Source organism: Octopus sinensis, unplaced genomic scaffold (assembly GCF_006345805.1).
Source record: "Octopus sinensis unplaced genomic scaffold, ASM634580v1 Contig17615, whole genome shotgun sequence".
NCBI lineage: Eukaryota > Metazoa > Mollusca > Cephalopoda > Octopoda > Octopodidae > Octopus > Octopus sinensis.
In genome coordinates, this window is record NW_021835177.1 from 157 (window position 1) to 20,286 (window position 20,130).

A 20,130-nucleotide genomic window follows, 5' to 3' on the forward strand; every position below is an offset into this window, starting at 1 on the left:
CATTATAGAATTAGGGCTTAGTAAAATAAATTACTTTGCCACATACTGAACTTAGTAGAAATAGCAGCCAAAAAAAAAAAAAAAAAAATTTTCTTAGCATTTCTACTACTTAAAGAAAGTTTCTCTCAGATAATGTTTACTCCAGACAGCTCACGAAGGTTTGGGGGTAAATACAGAAAAATATCACAAGTACATAGATCGTTTGAGTACGTCAACGTTTCAAGATTAGTTTCAACTGTTTAGTTGGAGTGGTTCATCTGAAGCGACAAGTTCGCTGATAGGTAAAGTTCCTTCTTTTTAGTGTTTCCAAATCCAAATTAAGAAATTTTGAGCTGACGAAAGAAATGCTGATTTTATTTGGCTAATCTTGAAACGTTGACGTACTCAAACGATCTATGTACTTGTGATATTTTTCTGTATTTACCCCCAAACCTTCGTGAGCTGTCTGGAGTAAACATTATCTGAGAGAAACTTTCTTTAAGTAGTAGAAATGCTAAGAAAATTTTTTTTTTTGGCTGCTATTTCTACTAAGTTCAGTATGTGGCAAAGTAATTTATTTTACTAAGCCCTAATTATATAATGTTTATATATATATATATATATATATATATATATATGTGTGTGTGTGTGTATGTGTGTGTGTGGAGAAATATGTGTGTATAAATATGTGTGTGTGTGTGTGTGTGTGTGTACTAGCAGACGTACCCGGTATTGCTGGGGATTAAAATGGCAAAGTTGGTATATAATATATTCCAGTCATTTTGAAACAGGTGATATTGGAAAGTGTAACATTGACAACAAAACATTTGTAGAGTAAATGCTGGGCTAATTCGACTAAGCAACATGCTATGCGTCCGTTTGGAGTGTTTCAGGCCCTAACCTGTCATGCAAAATTAGAGGTGGGGTTTGTGTGATTTTTGAACGCACCGTAAAGCTGTCAGTGGATATACTCACCTTTGCAGCAGTATGCGCTGTATCTAACACGGCCCATCATCGTAAATTTTGACACCTCACGTCGGGTTTGATGTCCTATATCACTCATAGTGCAAATTTGGAGTAACTGTGGTTGTTCATTCGCGGGTACCAGGGAACCATTGAGGGGATAGAGTTGCCATTGAACTTTGACGTCGGCGTAAATTCATGTTTATCTATCTTCTTAGATTCACCAAACGATGTCATTTGAAATTCAGTGTTGTATTGTCTGATATTGTTCAGAAAATCGTTTGACGGGATGGAAGCGCCTTCTAGAAGATTCCTAAGGGGTTGAAATGGTATTGCTTGCAATGATACCTGACCGAATATGTTGTCATCTATTGCATTGTTTTAAGTTCTAAACGATAATAAATATCCTGAAGTTCTATTTATATGATGCTATTTCTGTTTTCACAGAACCGTTTCATCTCCAAGAAATCTCTCGACGATAAACCTGATGATACGCCAAGTAAGAACTAATTTTATAGATAAAGAATTTTACCCGTGTTTCCTTAACTAATGATTTAAAACTTCACCAACTTTGAATTAGTTCCACATTACTATCCATATTTCCACAATAATATATACTAAGACACTTGCCTGAATTTATTTCAAAATATGTTCTATTTACAATAATTTCCTAAATAAAACGTTACTCTAATATACTAGCCATTTATTGTGTGTATATGAGTAAATATGCAGTGCTACGTCGAGAATTGTTTCGGCCCGCACGGTTCATCCGAGTGTGCACTTCACCGAGTGTCCGAGGCGGCCGGTATGTTCACAGTGAACAAATTAGAGTGCTCAGAGCGAGCCCCGCCGGCTTGCATACGAAAAGCATGGAATGCCCTCTCCATCTGATAATCAAATGCCCGAGCTGGCGCTTCACTGCGTTTATATCTACAATTCAGCATTCTGTTCACACTTGTGCTCCAATCGTTCGTGAATAGAGACCCGAAATAATGATCTTCCATTTTCCTACAGAGTGCATATTTGTCAGTCATGCCTTGGGGTACTCGTCAGCCAACCAATTCAGTGCACGTTGTTGGTGACCATCAGACGAATCAGGTAGCAGCATGTCGTCTACAAATAACAGTCGACCGATCACGCAGAGATGAATTGGGATACCTCTACCACAATGGCTGCGCATATTCAACCAGATCACAAAAAGAATGTGAGAAGGGGCACTAACAATGCACACTTCAACTAAGTGAAACCTTCACGTTGAAAACTTTCGACTTTTACATAAATACAAACATTTGAACATCCATATAAGTTCTTTATGGCAAACAGTATTTGCACATTAAACTCACCTTCATGGTAAATCACCCACAACATGCCCCAGGGCACGTGATCGTATGCCTTTTCGTGGTTTACAGTGTATTCCTCTTGGAAATGCTTCAACGTTTTCTGGAAGATCTATCTTTGAACGACTCTCTGGTCGGGTGTACTGCAACCAGGACAGTAATCTTGGGCGCGACAATTTCCCCACTTATCGTTTCCTGACATCTAGAATAGACTTTTCGATAATTAGAACACAATCTTTGGTCTCTGTTTGAAAAAAATTGTGATTGTCACCCCATATTACCATTGCCTTGGTGTTTTTCCCAGGGTTCCCATCCACCTAGCATACATGGGTCACTCAGAGAATACCATCTGTATTTAAGGTTTCTAAAATATCAAGCCGAACGTGCTTTTCACCAGCAGCTTTATCACTTTTAAGTGAGTTTAGCTCAAATAAGCGTTCAACCGAAGAAGAACCTGCCGAATAAAATAATACAATCACGAATCGATTTCGATGTCCAACTTCATTCAGGCGGGTCACTCTCAATTTGGATGCAAAAGTCTCCACAATTTTGTTTCTGATCCCAGCATCCACTGCGGCTGCCAACTGTATTCTGTAAGTCGAGCTGGACTTACCAATTTCTAGTGTTCGGCACTAGAACATTTAGGTAGTGACGAGTTGATAACTCCACCCGTCCTCTTACACAAACGTTCAGCAAAGAGTGGAAGATGACCGAACTCTATCAGAAACCTCTGTCACCAAGTATTTCTATTCCAGGTACCCTTATAAATATCCCTGTCTTAAAATAATATCCATACCATAGAGTGGAGAGTGTGTATCCTGCACAGAAGGCTGCTATGATCTCTCCATTAAGTTCACTGACGACATTCCTTTCAATCAATCCTTCTCACGGTTATCAGTGCCAAGGTGTGCACTGAAGTCTCCTTGCAGGACAAATGACTTTACCCCAAATATATCTAAAGCTGAGGTGAATTTGCTTAGGAAGGATTTGTATTTGACCTCGGTGTTTGCTGCATATACTTACAGCAGCCACAGTGGTCCTTCATATTCAGCCTTAGCTTCAAGAGGTGAACCCACACACCTAGGAGGTTTCACTCCATAATACAATCCGAAAGCTGGGGATTTAGGGTATTCTTATCCCACCTGTGCAGACATTGTTGGCACCACAGTTGCGTAGTGGAGTTTCAAGCCTATATCCAGGTGTACGCTATCGGAGAAACGAAATTTTGTAGAGGAGACACCGATTATATCTTACAGGCAGATTATATCTAACAATTTTGACGTTTTAATTCTCAATTATTAAAGGTTCCCTTCTTGATCTGCTTTGTTGTCCTGAGACCGTCAATATTGTGCTCCCATCAAAAACGGTAAGTCATGGATTTTGTGTTAACATATGTATGTCTGTATGCATGTATTTATTTAGGTATGTATGTGTGCGTGTGTGTAAATATGTGTGTATGTATTATGTATGTGTGCGTGTGTGTAAATATGTGTGTATGTATTATGTATGTGTGCGTGTGTGTAAATATGTGTGTATGTATTATGTATGTGTACGTGTGTGTAAATATGTGTGTGTGTATGGATTGATAGATTTGCGGATAGACAGACAGAGAGACAGATAGATAGATAGGTAGGTAGATAGACAGACAGATAGATAGATAGGTAGGTAGATAGACAGACAGATAGATAGATAGATAGATAGATAGATAGATAGATAGATAGATAGATAGATAGATTACATAGAAGGATAGATATATATAGATAGATAGATAGACAGACAGCAGACAGATAGATAGATAGATAAGTTTCTTTATTGGCCACACAGGGATGCACACAGATGGGACAAGTTACAAGGTAGAGCTTTTCTTTTGGGGGATGAAGAGAACAAAAAACAAAAGAAAAAAAAATGGGGGTGGCGTAGGTTTTCGATCAAGAGGGATCGTAAAAGAGGAAAAAAAAGAACGATCAATAGGGATCGTGTATCACAGTGTTATGATACATGGTGTAAAGAGGAAAGCAAGTAAGGTTTATCCGTGGGAAGAAAAGCCTACGAAAAAGACCACGGTAACCTTGGTCAATATTGTTATATGTTACCACATTTGTTTGCAAGTGGGTAACCCTCTGTTTTCAATTTCTGGGTTCATAGGATTATGCTCAAGGTGGCTTCGTCATTCATACGTGCCATCCTTGCTACATTCACCCATCTTTTTTTAAAACATTCGCTAGACAAAACTTGCCTCTCTACTCTCACTTTCCTTTTCAAGTGGTACTTGAAGAAGTTGATGGGAGATTGACCAGAGAGGAGAGTGTTTGTCTCCAATCCTTTCAGACGCGTCCACCAGATACATTCTTTCGCCATAGCCACAAGGATGATGAAAATAGCTCTTCCTTCCCGTTTGAAGGAAGGAGGCGTGACAATATTGACGATAGACTCAGCTGATAAACCGACACGTCCCACACGTGACAGCAGCTGTTCGACATAAGCCCACAGGTCGGAAATTGTTGGACACTGCACGGGTGCGTGCAGAACGGTTTCGTCGCTCTGACCGCATCTCGGGCAGGTCGGCCCCGTGTTTCTCGAGCCGTGTCTGTAGAGCTTATCCCGAACGGGTAGCGCTTCTCGGTCGCACTGCCAGGCCAGGGATCTCTGGAAGTTGTCCATGGGCCCTGGCCCGAAAATCGTCCTAAACAGGCGGGTCAGAGATTCCTCGTCGACGCCCAGGTTTGCCCCGAGATCGTCGTCGTACCTCCCCTCCACTAATCCCCTATAGAATTCTTTGGTTGTGTTGGAGTCACTCAAGGTCGACCCGGGACGGCAGAGTTGCTTGAGAGCAACGCGACACTCGCGGTGCCATTCGCCCTTCCTCGGCCTCTTTTTGATCCACGACTGCAGTTCGGTCATGGAGACGAGCTGCGGGAAAGCGTGCCTCACAAACGGCGACCACACCTGTTCACCGTCGTCTACATAGAGCCAGAGATGTCGCAGTCTCGGCGCGTGTCTGCGCATCATCAACCACGGCATACCCAGCCCTCCTTTTAGCGGGTGTTGACAGCAAATGGATCGCCTGACCATCGGGACGCATCCTTTCCACAAGAAGCGAAAGAGAATGCGTTGTAGTTTGGTGATGGTAGGGTCGGGACAAGGTACGACGGATAGGCGGTAGTAGATGACGGACGCGATGTACGTGTTCGCCACCTCCGCCCGACCTTTTAGGGACAGTTTCTTCTCGGCCCATTGCCGGGCGAGAGTGACCACCCTACTCGTTATCTCGTTCCAGTTCTTCTCCACTTGGAGGTCCGGACCAAACTAGACCCCGAGCAACTCAACCGGGCCGTCGGTCCAGCGTCCCACGACGGAGGCGCTGGTGGACGGCATGGGCTTGCTTCTCCAGGTGCCTAGTCGCAAGCCCACTGACTTTTCCCGGTTGATTTTCGCTCCTGTCACCGCTTCGTAGTTTTTCAGTGTCTCGCCGACCAGCTCGATGTGCTCGTGGCTAGACACTATGACGGTGACGTCGTCCGCGTATGCAGACACGCTCGTCCCGCATCCCAGTTCTCGCGGGATGCCCCTCAAAGTTGCCAGCTTCCGCAATAATTGCTCGAGAGTCAATACGTATAGAAGCGACGAGAGGGGGCATCCCTGACGGACCGAACGTGCGATGTCGAAGGGTCTCGATAGATGTCCATTCACGCGAAATACCGAACGGATACCTCTGTACAAAGCGGCTATCCAGCCGCGGAAGACGGGACCGAAGCCTGCCGCTCTGAGGACCGCCTCCAAGTATCGATGGTCTACCCTATCGAAAGCTTTCGATTGATCAAGATTGATCAGCGCCCCACCCATGCCAGGTTCGTTAACTACCCTGTCTATGATGTAGCGCATCAGGTGGAGGTTGTCATGGATGGTCCGGCCCGGCACGGCGCATGTTTGCGCCCTGTCGACCAGTTTCTCGATGACAAGCGCCAACCTCTTGGCTAGCACCTTGGCCAAAATTTTCAAGTCTGCATTAAGTAGAGTGATGGGCCTAAAGTTATCTATTACATTTCCCTTGTTTAGATCTTTCTTCAGCAGTGTTACAGCTCCTCGGCTCACAAAACCAGGAATGCTCCCGTTTTGCTGCCAGTTGCAGTACACCGCCGCCAAGAGATCTCCAAACAAGTCTGGCATACAATTGTAAAGCTTGTAGGGTAGACCATCCAAACCCGGTGATTTGTCCCTCGAGCATTCTGCCATCGCCTCCTGCACTTCCGCCGCCGTACCTTCGCAGCACCCTGCCTTTCTTGTCGAGAGTCGTGGTAGGCTATGTAGGTGGGCACTGAAGTCCACTCTACGTTCTTGCCCTCCACTCGTCCCGAACAGTCGGGCAAAATGCTGCTGAAAGGCCTCACACATTTTACTTGGCTCAAGCAATTCGTGCCCCTGTTCATCTACCAGGGACCGAATGGTGGCTTTGCTGCCCTGTTGCGCCTCTGCCACCCGGGCCTCTCTCGCGGCTCCAACACCTTCGTTCCTTAGAGCACGCATCCTAGCTCTGACAGCACATCTTCGTGCTTGGCGTTGAAGTGTTGGTCGAGGGCCAACCTCGCCGCCAAAACGTCGGATGCGATGCCGCTTCTAATTGCCATAGATAGATAGATAGATAGATAGATAGATAGATAGATAGATAGATAGATAGATAGATAGATGGATAGATTAGATAGATGGATAGATAGATAGATAGATAGATATAGAGATAGATACATAGATAGATAGATATGTAGAGGAGGTAGATAGATAGATAGATAGATAGATAGATAGAGAGATAGAGAGATAGACAGACATACAGACAGACAGACAGACAGACAGATAGATAGAAAGATAGATAGATAGATAGATAGATAGATAGATAGATAGACAGACATACAGACAGACAGACAGACAGACAGACAGATAGATAGATATATAGATAGATAGATATGTTTCTTTATTAGCCACACAGGGCTGCACACAGACAGAAAAATTACAAGGTAGAGCATTTCTTTTGGGGCTAAAAAAAATGGGGGTTGGTTTTCGATCAAAAGGGATCGTAAAAAGAAAGAAAGAGGACAAAAAAGGGAGGATTTTTAAAACAGGGGGGAGAGGGATTAAAAAAAGAAAAGGGGAGGAAAAAAAGTTGATCAATAGGGATCGTAATCACAGAAATGTCAATATGAAGTGTAAAGGGGAGGACAGGTGAGGTTTACCCGTGGAAAGAAAAGCCTACGGAAAAGACCACGGTAACCTCGGTCAATGAAGTCACATGTTATATTTCTTTCTTTTATTTTTTTTTTTGCAAATAAGCAACTCTCTGTATTAATTTTTACGGTTCATAGAATCATAGTCAAGGTGGCTTCGTCATTCATACGTGCCATCCTTGCTACATTCACCCATCTTTTTTTAAAACATTCACTAGACAAAACTTGCTTCCCTACTCTCACTTTCCTCTTCAAGTGATACTTGAAGAAGTTGATGAGAGTGACCAGAGAGGAAAGTGTTTGTCTCTAATCCTTTCAGACGCGTCCACCAGATACATTCTTTCGCCATAGCCACAAGGATGATGAAAATAGCTCTTCCTTCCCGTTTGAAGGAAGGAGGCGTGTCGATATTAACGATAGACTCGGCTGATAAACCGACACGTCCCACACGTGACAGCAGTCGTTCGACATAAGCCCACAGCTCGGAAATTGCTGGACACTGCACGATTGCGTGCAGAGCGGTTTCGTCGCTCTGCCCGCATCTGGGCAGGTCGGCCCCGTGTTTCTCGAGCCATGCCTATAGAGCTTATCCCGAACGGGTAGCGCTTCTCGGTAGCACCGCCAGGCCAGGGATCTCTGGAAGTTGTCCGTAGGTCCCGGGCCGAAAGTCGTTTCAAACAGGCGGGTCAGGTATTCCTCGTCGACGTCCAGGTTTGCCTCGAGATCGTCGTCGTACCTCCCCTCCACTAATCCCCTATAGAATGCTTTGGTTGTGTTGAAGTCACTCAAGGTCGACCCGGGACGGCAGAGTTGCTTGAGAGCAACGCGACTCTCGCTGTGCCATTCGCCCTTCCTCGGCCTCTTTTTGATCCACGACTGCAGTTCGGTCATGGAGACGAGTTGCGGGAAAGCGTGCCTCACAAACGGCGACCACACCTGTTCACCGATAGATAGATGATAGATAGATAGATAGATAGATAGATAGATAGATAGATAGATAGATAGATAGATAGATAGATAGATAGATAGATAGATAGATAGATAGATAGATAGATAGATAGATTGATAGATATAGAAATACCTGTCAATCTATTCGGTTGTCCAGAAATTTATTGCGATATATGGTTGCTTAAATTTCGATTTAGAACATGGTTGAGTTCATAAAATAGAATTTAACTACACATCCATTTAGAACGCAGTTTAAGCTATCTTTTCGTGTAAGAAGGTTTATGTTCCTATAACCTGTGTTAATTTTGTAACACTTGAAAAGGCAAGATAAGAAAGTTCATTTTCGGCACTTGATGCTTTGGGAACCAGACAAAAATTGCTGCAGCTCGGCTGGCATGTGTTACTCCATCCCTCCATATTCACCAGATATTGCACCTTCGGATTTCCACTTATTCAGGCCTCTGCAGAATAGTCTTAATGGTAAAAATTTATTCCTTGAATGACGTAAAAAGATACCTCGATGAATTCTTTGCCATGAAACCACCTCAATTCTGGAAAGAGGGTATTTTCAAGTTAAAGGAAAGATGGAGAAGCATAGTGCAACAAAATGGTTCATATTTGGTTGTTTAAAAATGCAATGGCAAGTATTTATTGGCCCTTTATTTTCCTTTAAAAATCGGCACGAGCTTTCCAGGCAACCCAATATAAATACATATATATCTATGTATATCTGTATACATATATATGTATATATATATATATACATATATATATTTATATATATATATATTTATATATATATATATACAAACTTATATATATATAAACACGCACACACAAACATATGTATATATATATGTATAAACATTATATATATATATATAAATTTTTATACATTTACATATATACATCTACATATACACACTATATTTAAGGAGTGAATAACCAGTTTATATAGCACCCGTGTACAAAATATCTAATCCTCATCCCTTTCGTATGCAGTCAATTTATAACCTAAATATGTTCCCAAACATTTTTCTTACAAACTTTTGTGATATTCCATTGAACGCCAAAAGATATGTTGACCTTCGAGCTTCAATCCGGAATATTATTCACCAGTGCTAGAAATGCCCGACTCTTCAGTGATCATGATGGATAACTATACTAAACAATATCAAGGCAATAGAGCTTTGGCATCAATTCAAACTACTTTTAAATATTGCATCATATTGCCTTGACAGATTCTCCTAATGTCGCAGTGGAAAAGTCCTACAGCGTATTAGGACGCCGTACATGAAAGGTTGGCGTCGGGCTTTCTTGTACGTCAGCAGAATGCGCAAGTCTACGTTTCTAGTAATCTTCAAACTACCAGCGATTTTAGATAGCAAAATTAGTCTACTCTTGACAATGAACAGGGATATTAGCTGTTTATGTAATGTGTATGCTTTGCCATATACAAGCATGAAATAATGAAATACCAGATTCACAGAAAGGCATGCAGTTCCAGCAAACCTCCAAGATGTAACACGATATAATAGATTTGGTAGAATGGACAATGTCGACGTCACCCACATCTTCATAAAATGCTGTCCGAAAATGTTGTCATATATTGCATTCTTTTTTCAGTTCTAAACGATAATAAATACTTTCTTTTTCCACAGAAATCTTGCGACGATAAACCTGATGACACCCCAAGTAAGAACTAATTTTATATTGTATAAGACAATAACTTTGAAGAAATGTTCAGGAATGAGATTAAATATTATAAAGTATCCAGCTTCCAGTTCTACAGTGTTTAGCTAAAGTCATTCACCCGTGTCTCCTTAACGATTTATAATTTCACCAAAGTTGAATTGACTCTACATCACTATCCATATTTCTTCAGTAATATATACTAAGACACTAGTCTAAATTTTTTAAAATACATTTTTTTTACAATAATTTCCTTAATAAAATTTTACTCTGTTATACTATGACATTAATTGTGTGTATATGAGTGTGTGTGTGTGTGTGTGTGTGCAGCGCTACGTCGATAAGTGTACCAACCATTGTTCGTCTGAGAATCGAATGCCCGACCTAGCGCATCAATGCGTTTATATCTAGAATTTAGCAATCTGTTCAGTCTTGTGCTTCCAATCACTCGTGAATAGATTCCCGAAGTAACGATATTCCACTTTCCTGCAGAGTGTGTGTTAGTCATCCCTGCCTTGGAGCACTCGGCAGCCAACCCATTCAATGCGTGTCGAAGTCGAAAGTGAACTGACATGAGTCAGAGGCACGTCGTCTGCAAATAGCAGTCGACCGACCCCATACAGACGAAATGAGATACTTCTTCTAAAATGGCTGAGCCTTGATCAACCAGATCATAAGAAATGTGAAAAGCACTAACAATGCACTCTTCTATCGAAGTCCAAACTCCATGTTGAAAACATTCGGCTTTTGCACAAATACAAACATTTTACGAGTATTTTACGAAAAAGTACTTGCCCAATAATTTCACCTTCCTGGAAACCATCCGCAACATGCCCCACAGCACGTGGTCTACAGCGTATTCCCCTTGGATATATTTCAACATTTTCTCGAAGATCTGCCTTTGAACGAATATCTGGTCGGGTGTACTGCGTCCAGGACAGTAATCTTGGGCGCGACCATTTCTCTACGTAATATTTCTAGAATGTAGTGTAGGCTTTGTCTTAAAAAAATCTGTGGTTATTACCCCGGATTGTCATTGCACTCGTGTTTTCCCTGATGCCCCATTCCACCTAGCATACACGGGTCACTCAAGGAATACCCTGAGTATTTAAGGGTTTAAAATTATCAAGACGAACGTATTTCTCTCCAGCAGCTTTATCACTTTTCAGTGACTTTAGTTCGACAAAAATATACAATCACTAATCGATTCGATGCCCAAGTTTATTCATGTGGGTCTCTCTCAATTTGGATGCAATATTATCCACAATTTTGTTTCTTTCCATCATCCACAACTGCTTTCAACTTTATTCCGTAGGTCGCCTGGACTTACCAATTTACTAGGTTCTCCCAACTGTAGGCATCTTCCGGTTTCAGACATCTTGGTAGTGGTCAGTTGACAACTCTCCCCACTACTTATAGCCCGAACGTCCAGCACAGACTCAAAGAGGACTGAGACGACAACAACATCTATCAAGAATTTCTGTCACTAAGCATTTCTATTCCAAGTACCCTTATAAACAACCGTCTTAAAACGATATCTATATCATAGAGAGTCCAGAAGACTAGTATGGCCACCACATTAAGGTGTGTGACGCCATTCCACCCAATCAATACTTCTTGCGGTTATCAGCGCCAAAGTGTGCACGGAAGTCTCCTTGTAAGACAAATGACTTTACCCCAAATATATCCAAAGCTGCAGTGACTTTGTTAAGGAAGCATTTGTATTTGACCTCGCTATTGGGTGCATTTACTTCCAGCAGCTACATCACTCCATTCTGCTTGAGCTTCAGGAGATATCCCTTAATACCTAGTGGGATTCACTTCATAATCCAATCCGAAAGCCAGGGATTGTGAGCATCCCACTTCCGCCTATGCAGACATAGTTGGCACCACACCTGCACGGTGGAGTTTCCAACCTACTTCCAAGTGTGCGCCTCCGAAGCAATGAAGCTTTCTTGAGGAGACTGATTATATATAACAGGCAACGTTTTGTCTCGTCCGGTTTTGACAGTCTAATTCTCAATTATGAACGGATGATCCCTTCTAGACCGGCTTCGGGGTCATGGAACACACATATTTTGTACTCCCTTCCCATGCATCCCAATTTGAGTTGGGTGGAGACAGAAAAATATTTCCCAAATGGACTCCTTCATCCAAGATCCGGACGCAAATGTTGTTATCCCTCTCGATGAATGACGCGTTATGGCTATTCCTTCGAGCCCTTTGCATATTGTAGCTATGATGGCCTGATTCGCGCCAAACATTAAGCTGATATTTGTAATTGACCAATCCAGTACCAAGAATGATAATATGGCTACATGTCTAAAAATGACTTTATCATTATTACGGTCACAAATATATATATATACTCACATCCAAGTTCAACACAAAAACAAACATCCTTTCATAAGGGAGACAAATACACTTTCTGATATTCTGAGATTAATCTCTCAATTCGTTGACATCAACGTCAACAACAGGCTCAATAGACAAATGACTAATTTTCTTCGTTTAAAATTTATTCTTAGCGAATCATTTACTTCTTTCATTCATTTTGATTTCATTCATTCACTCATTCTTTTTCTCTTAAATTCTAAATTTCTCTCCTCTCTATCAATTCCTTCCAAGCCAACAACTTCCTTTGTATAGGATTCAAGAATTCTTTCTTTTAAACTAAATGTTTCATTTTAATTTCACAGAACCCGGTCTCGGATCATTGTATACTCGGTGGGGCAGAACTACTTGTCCTACTAATTCAAGCCTTGTATATGACGGTTAGTATAAACTATACTTCTGTTCTCTCTTTCTCTCTTTATCTTTCTCTTCTTCTCTTTTTATTCCTTCATTTTCTCTTCTTCGTCTCTCCCTCCCCGTCACTCTCACGCACACGCCCACACACTCAAGCAAATCATTTGATGACATATCACGTTTGAAACGATATATAGAGTCTGCACAAGACTGCTTACTCCTTTGTAGGTATTTGGTCAAATCAGAATTTTAAATGTTGTCTACTACGGACCAAGTGAAAAGGCGGTTGTCTAACTACAGAATATAGATATCTCTACGTTAAGTTATAGATAGGACTAGACGGGAATCCAGTATAGCGATCAAGGACTCCTGGCTGACTTGTATGGAGTGTAGATATCAAATACCGAGGCTGCTGACTGGTGATCAAATATACTGGCTACGGATGGTGGTATTGTACGTGAGTGACATGAGCTGAAAAGTGGCCACTTGACTATCTTTAACTAGAGTGCCCAATGATCGTAGGTGTGGGCTAAATTGAATAGAGTCTATTAGAATTGATGACAGTGACTGTAAATGGTTAATGGAATGAAAGCACAATGTAGAATGAGGACTGGACAAGCCACATACTGTAAATGATGGAAAAAGCTAAGGACTTTATTCATTAAGTAAAATATAGAGAGACTAAATATTAGTGAGAGAACACAACAGAGTACAGAATGCACTTCTATTCTTCTCCGCCTCACCGAAATCGTCCTATCGCTAAAACCTTGCTCTTTTCATGCACCACATCACCTCATTAATTATCCAGTATATCTTTGTAAGGTAATTCCGAAACTTCCAATTCAAAACTGCTGCTACAAACTGCGTCCCCAATCAACCTTACGTTCCTTAAAAATGCTCTGTATCTGCTCTTTATAAACCCTACACGTATCCTTTTTCGGTCGCCCACTTCGCCGTCCATTCATCTTAAGCACTAAGCCATCACTGAACCTCACAATTTTTCCTCCCACCTCGTTTCTGTGTATTGCATGAAAAAAAGTCTGTGTGATCATAACGTCTATGTAAGCCTGATTTTCGAGTCTAAACGAGAGGTTTAGCCACTGAATCTCGTATGATCGACTAAACAACATTTCATCGACGGTTACCCACCACTTCTCTGCATCTCGTCGTCTCCCGTATTGTCCTACTCAAACCTCCTACAATTTCCACCACCCAAAATATCCCGTTCACACGTGAACATCTTTTCCATTTCGGATAAACACGAGTGCATGGGTTTCTTTTTCTCCATCTATTGACATCCACCGAAAAACACCTACCCCATGCAAACATAAATAATAATCCGAGTCGTAACCACAAATACTTACCCGTATACATACAACATATATATACATATATATAGGCGCAGGAGTGGCTGTGTGGTAAGTAGCTTGCTTACCAACCACATGGTTCTGGGTTCAGTCCCACTGCGTGGCATCTTGGGCAAGTGTCTTCTGCTTTAGCCTCGGGCCGCCCAATGCCTTGTGAGTGGATTTGATAGACGGAAAGTGAAAGAAGCCTGTGGAATATAAGTATATATACATATATGTATGTGCGTGTATATGTTTGTGTGTCTGTGTTTGTCCCCCCCACCATCGCTTGACAACCGATTCTGGTGTGTTTACGTCCCCGTCACTTAGCCGTTCGGCAAAAAGAGATCGATAGAATAAGTACTGGGCTCACAAAGAATAAGTCCCGGGGTCGATATGCTCGACTAAAGGCGGTGCTCCAGAATGGCCGCTGTCAAATGACTGAAACAAGTAAAAGAAAAAAAGGGTATATATATATATATATATATATATATACATATATGGTGAGAAGTTAAATGTACAGCCACGATTCAGCAACAACAGCTTACGCTAACATATACATAACATATACACCACAATTCGTTCACACGTGACTAAACATAACTTCTTTTAAGTGAAAAATTGTAATGAATGTTTCCGTTATTTCATATATAATTTTGCTTGATATCTTTTTACTTGATTTATTCTTACCAATTCTAGGTGGCTGGTGGACAACATTATTCCCATACTGGTGGCGGAAGTAATCTCTTATGTCTACCCAACGATCCCATTTGGGCCAATTATACTACAGAAGTTGAAAAAGGTGGTTACATTTTTGGCAGTGAATATCGACTACAGTCATACGACACCAATACCATCTTTTCTTTTGCTAACGCTAAATCACTTCATGATCACAACGTTCCGTGCGCTGTCTGTTTGACACGACAACCTGCTGTTGTTATGATGTTACCAGCCAGAACACAGTGTTACGCTGGTTGGACAGCTGAGTATTCAGGATATTTGATGACCGCGCATTATAATAGTAAGGGCAGACATGAATATGTGTGTGTGGATTATGCACCAGAAGCTGATCCAGCGGGTTACCGAAACGAAAATGGAGCTACTTTATATTTCGTTGAGGCTGCTTGTGGTTCATTGCCATGTCCACCGTATGTCCATGGTCAAGAATTAACCTGCGTTGTGTGCAGTAAATATTGAATAGAAATTAAATTCGGTTCCATATGAAAATATGTCTGTGAATTACAAGAAATAACATAAAATTTCAATTGTTTTACCTAATATTTTCTTAAGTATGTCTATCGTTACAATAAACTGTTGTACTAGTTTACAGAAGATATTCAAACAATACAAAAGAGGCGAAAGAATGCCAGAAATATCCTCAAGAACAAGAAAATTCTAAATCTGTCGAATTGATTCTAGAAAACATTTTGTAAGATTTCAGTTTATCAAACTTATCGTTGAAATAAAATGTTATTTTGTTTAACAGTATTTTGTCTTCTGTCTCATGATTCAACAAACCCCAAATAAAGTACCACCATAGAATTATATCAGCTTTTCATGCCCAGCCTTAGAAAATCTAATACTCGACGCTACTATCTCAGACATCTTGGTTTTCAAATTACAACTCGGATTCTGACAAGGAGCCATGAACCGCTACATTACTTAGCACAGAACTTAACTGATTCTTTCAACAACAACCAGATAACCACACAATCCATTCTATTTGCCGTTATTTATCAGGAAAGCTTTCCGTTCCATTCCTACCCCATATCTTATAAAACCTATTTATTGTCTACTTTAGAAATATCACAAAATGTTCAATTTAAGCTTTCTGAGAATGTGGAATTTACACGATCAATCCTTCAAAAGACAGTTATAAATGAGTATTGGTCCTGCCAACCTAAATCTATATCACAAAATTCCGACCTCTCCACAAAATAAGATACAAAATGAAACTCGATGCACACAACATACACATCATATACTAAACGCTGATATAGAAGAATAAGAAATGAAATCAACCAGAAAAATTGCCTCATTTCAGCAGCAGAGAACATCAAATACGACGATTTCTTTCACTCATCTACGTAAACATACCAGAACCGAAGAAAGGATGGATCCTAGAAGCTGAATACATTTCATGCGAAACGAATACAACACCCATAAAAGTGAGAGTAAAGAGAGCAAATATAGTCAGGGCAAGCACGGATGCTGTGTGTAAGAAGGCTGAGATGTTGTGACCGTCACGTTATATCCAATAGATTCATGACGGTATGTTGGAGTGTGTCGAATATTTTAGATAAACGAAGGTTTCGGTTAACAGCATCCAGCTGCAATAAAGATTAAAGATTATTAATGTTTACTATCCCACTATTATTAGTCTGATGGGTAAATCTGCATCCGCTTCTCTAGATTCTCAGATATTTTCCTGGTTGTAAATCGTAAACAATTGCAGAGAATACGGACGCTGGTAGATCTTCAAATTCATCTTTTGATTCAGCGGCATAATTAGACAGTTAAAACGACCGCCATGTGTTTAAGCTGTACAGAGCATGCGCAGCTGCATATGCAACCCGCCATTACGATAGGAAAAATTAGGGACTTTGTTGAAATCTGACATGGCTGTAAGATTTATTTTGTAGTTATTTCAAATTAACCTTATTTCGAGGGCCAAACCGAGGGTGTTTACACACACACCACACACACACACACACACACACACCACACACACCACACACACACACACACAACACACACATACACACACCACACACATATATATATTAATTGGTCAAACTATATCTGAGGGGTCTAATATGATCATCTAAGAAAATTTAATCATAACTATGGAATTCCGTCGTACATATGCAGTCCATACAGAAGGTGCACTTGCGAATTGAGTTTCACATGGGAGACACTGTACCTGTATGTTTTGCTATGATTTATAAAACAAGAAGAAAAGTATTCAAAGCTAGTGATAATGACTAGCTAAAAATATGTATGAATGTCATTATTCGGTTTTAATAGAATATTTCTGGCAACAGAAAGAGAGACGGCTTCTAACTTAGTTCCAAGTATCTTTCATTGGAATTTCAAGAACATGAACAGGATATTTTTGTATGTATGTGTGTATGTATGTATGTATGTATGTATATATGTCAGGTAGATTTTCGAGTGCTACTGGTAACATGTAACCCAGTACAACCTGTTGCATTGTCGGGTCGTCGACGACTAAACCGGCAACCCCGCCAGGCTTGCTTGGTGAGGAGGAAGTTCATTGGACACCCTGCTGGTGATGAAAACAAAACCTGTCAAAGAGCGGAGGAACTCTTGAGAGTCAACGGCCATCCAATAATGTCTTAAGGCTGTATCATGCGCGGGGACATAGAAATAATCGACTGAATACCAGATCGCGCGGTTTAACCCATTGGGAGTGGACTCTAGACTTTGTTAGGGCATCCTTCTAGAAGGTAACTCAGGTAACTGGGATGACTCCGATATAAATGCGGCTCAGTGGTTACCGATGATGTTGACTTGTTCTTCTTTTCGGATAATGGCTGCTGTTGCTTAGTGACTGGGATTGACACAGTGCACAGCCTTTCCTCACTATAAAAAAAATCTTCATGCACAGGCATTGCAAGATAACAACTTTGATTACGCATCGTGCAATGCCCATACTCTATAACGAGGGGGCAGCCACCAAGTATGTATGCATGTATGTATGGATGGATGGATAGATGTAAGTATGTATGCATGTATGTATGGATGTAAGTATGTATGCATGTATGTATATATGTATGTATTGATATATACATACTTACATTCAAACATTCATGCATGTATACATGTATACATAGATACATGTATGTATAAATATATGCATACATGTATGTATGTATGTATGTATGAAAGTATATATGTATGTATGATTGTGTGTGTATGTATGTATGTTGTATGTATGTATGTGTGTATGTATGTGTGTAGTATGTATGTATATATTGGTGTGTATGTAAGTCTATATGTATGTATGGGGGTATGTATGTATGTATATATGTATGTATATACGTGAGGTTATATGTAGCATGTATGTATGTGGTATGTATGGATGGATAGATGGATGTAAGTATGTAGCATATATGTATGGATGTAAGTATGTATGCATGTATGTATATATGTATGTATGTGTATATGTGTCTATTGATATATACATACTTACATTCAAACATACATGCATGTATACATGTATACATACATACAAGTATGTATAAATATATGCATACATGTATGTATGTATGTATGTATGAAAGTATATATGTATGTATGATTGTGTGTGTATGTATGTATGTTTGTATGTATGTATGTGTGTATGTATGTGTGTATGTATGTATATATATGTGTGTGTATGTAAGTATATATGTATGTATGGGGGTATGTATGTATGTATATATGTATGTATATACGTGAGTGTGTATGTATGCATGTATGTATGTATGTGTGTATGTATGTATGTATGTATGTATGTATGTATGTATGGTGTATGTATGTACGTATGTGTGTATGTATCTATATATTGTGTGCATCTATGTATATAGGTTGTATGGGGGTATGTATGTATGTTATATGTATGTATATACATGAGTGTTGTATGTATGCATGTATGCTGTATGTATGTATGTGTGTATGTATGTACGTATGTGTGTATGTATATATATATGTATGTGCATCTAAGTATATATGTATGTATGGGGGTATGTATGTATGTATATATGTATGTATATACATGAGTGTGTATGTATGCATGTATGTATGTATGTATGTGTGTATGTATGTACGTATGTGTGTATGTATATATATATGTGTGTGCATCTAAGTATATATGTATGTATGGGGGTATGTATGTATGTATATATGTATGTATATACATGAGTGTCTATGTATGCATGTATGTATGTATGTATGTGTGTATGTATGTACGTATGTGTGTATGTATATATATATGTGTGTGCATCTAAGTATATATGTATGTATGGGGGTATGTATGTATGTATATATGTATGTATATACATGAGTGTGTATGTATGCATGTATGTATGTATGTATGTATGTATGTATGTATGTATGTATGTATGTATGTTATGCATGTATGCATGTATGTATGTATGTATGTATGTAGGGGTGGTGGGATTGGTAGGTTTTGAATTTGATATTCCCATAAAACTTTTCTAATCCGATTAACGCTTTTGTGAAGAATCCAATCCGAACAGCGGACTTCATTAGATTAAGTCTTGCGATTACTGTGTGGGTTGAACGAATATTCCCACACTGAATATTAAAACAGTTGTGAGCGTGTTGTGTGTGTGTGTGTGTGTCGGTGTGTGTCAGCGAGTGTGTGTGTGTGTGTCAGTGTGTGTGTGTCAATACGTATGTGTGTGCGTCAGTGTGTGTGTGTGTGTGTGTGTGTAACAAATTGGATCTGTGTGTGCGTGTCAGTGTGTGTTGTTGTGTGTGGGTGTGTGTGTTGGTGTGGTGTATGTCAGTGTGTGTATGTGTGTATGAGTGTGTTTGCGTGTGTGTGTCTGTGTGTGTGTGTTTGGTGTTTGTGTCAGTGTGTGCTTGTGTGTGGTGTGTGTGTGTGTGTGTGTGTGTCAGTGTGTGTCAGTGTGTGTGTGAATGTGTCTGTGTATTTGTTGGTTGAAACGAAATACTTCCACACTGAATATTAAAACAGTTTCCCAGGAATAACAAATAAATTAAATAACAACATTAGTAAATAAATATATCATAATATATCCAGAACAGGAATCATTTCACTTTACACGTGTCTCTCATTCATCAAATTTTTGCTATTATTGTGTGACATATCAAACCATCTCTTTCCAATAATTAAACTGTCAACAAGTTCAC

General features: G+C 40.1%; 1 long non-coding RNA gene across 1 annotated transcript in view; it reads left to right on the top strand.

The window, feature by feature from the left end:
* Positions 1 to 1,426: 1,426 nt before the first annotated feature.
* Positions 1,427 to 20,130, top strand: part of LOC118761809 — a 28,070-nt gene continuing 9,366 nt past the window's right edge. Inside the window, exons 1-4 of the long non-coding RNA XR_004997653.1 lie at positions 1,427 to 1,441; positions 3,584 to 3,645; positions 10,102 to 10,135; positions 12,832 to 12,906. This is a non-coding gene — a long non-coding RNA (uncharacterized LOC118761809). The remainder of the gene's footprint in view (positions 1,442 to 3,583; positions 3,646 to 10,101; positions 10,136 to 12,831; positions 12,907 to 20,130) is intronic.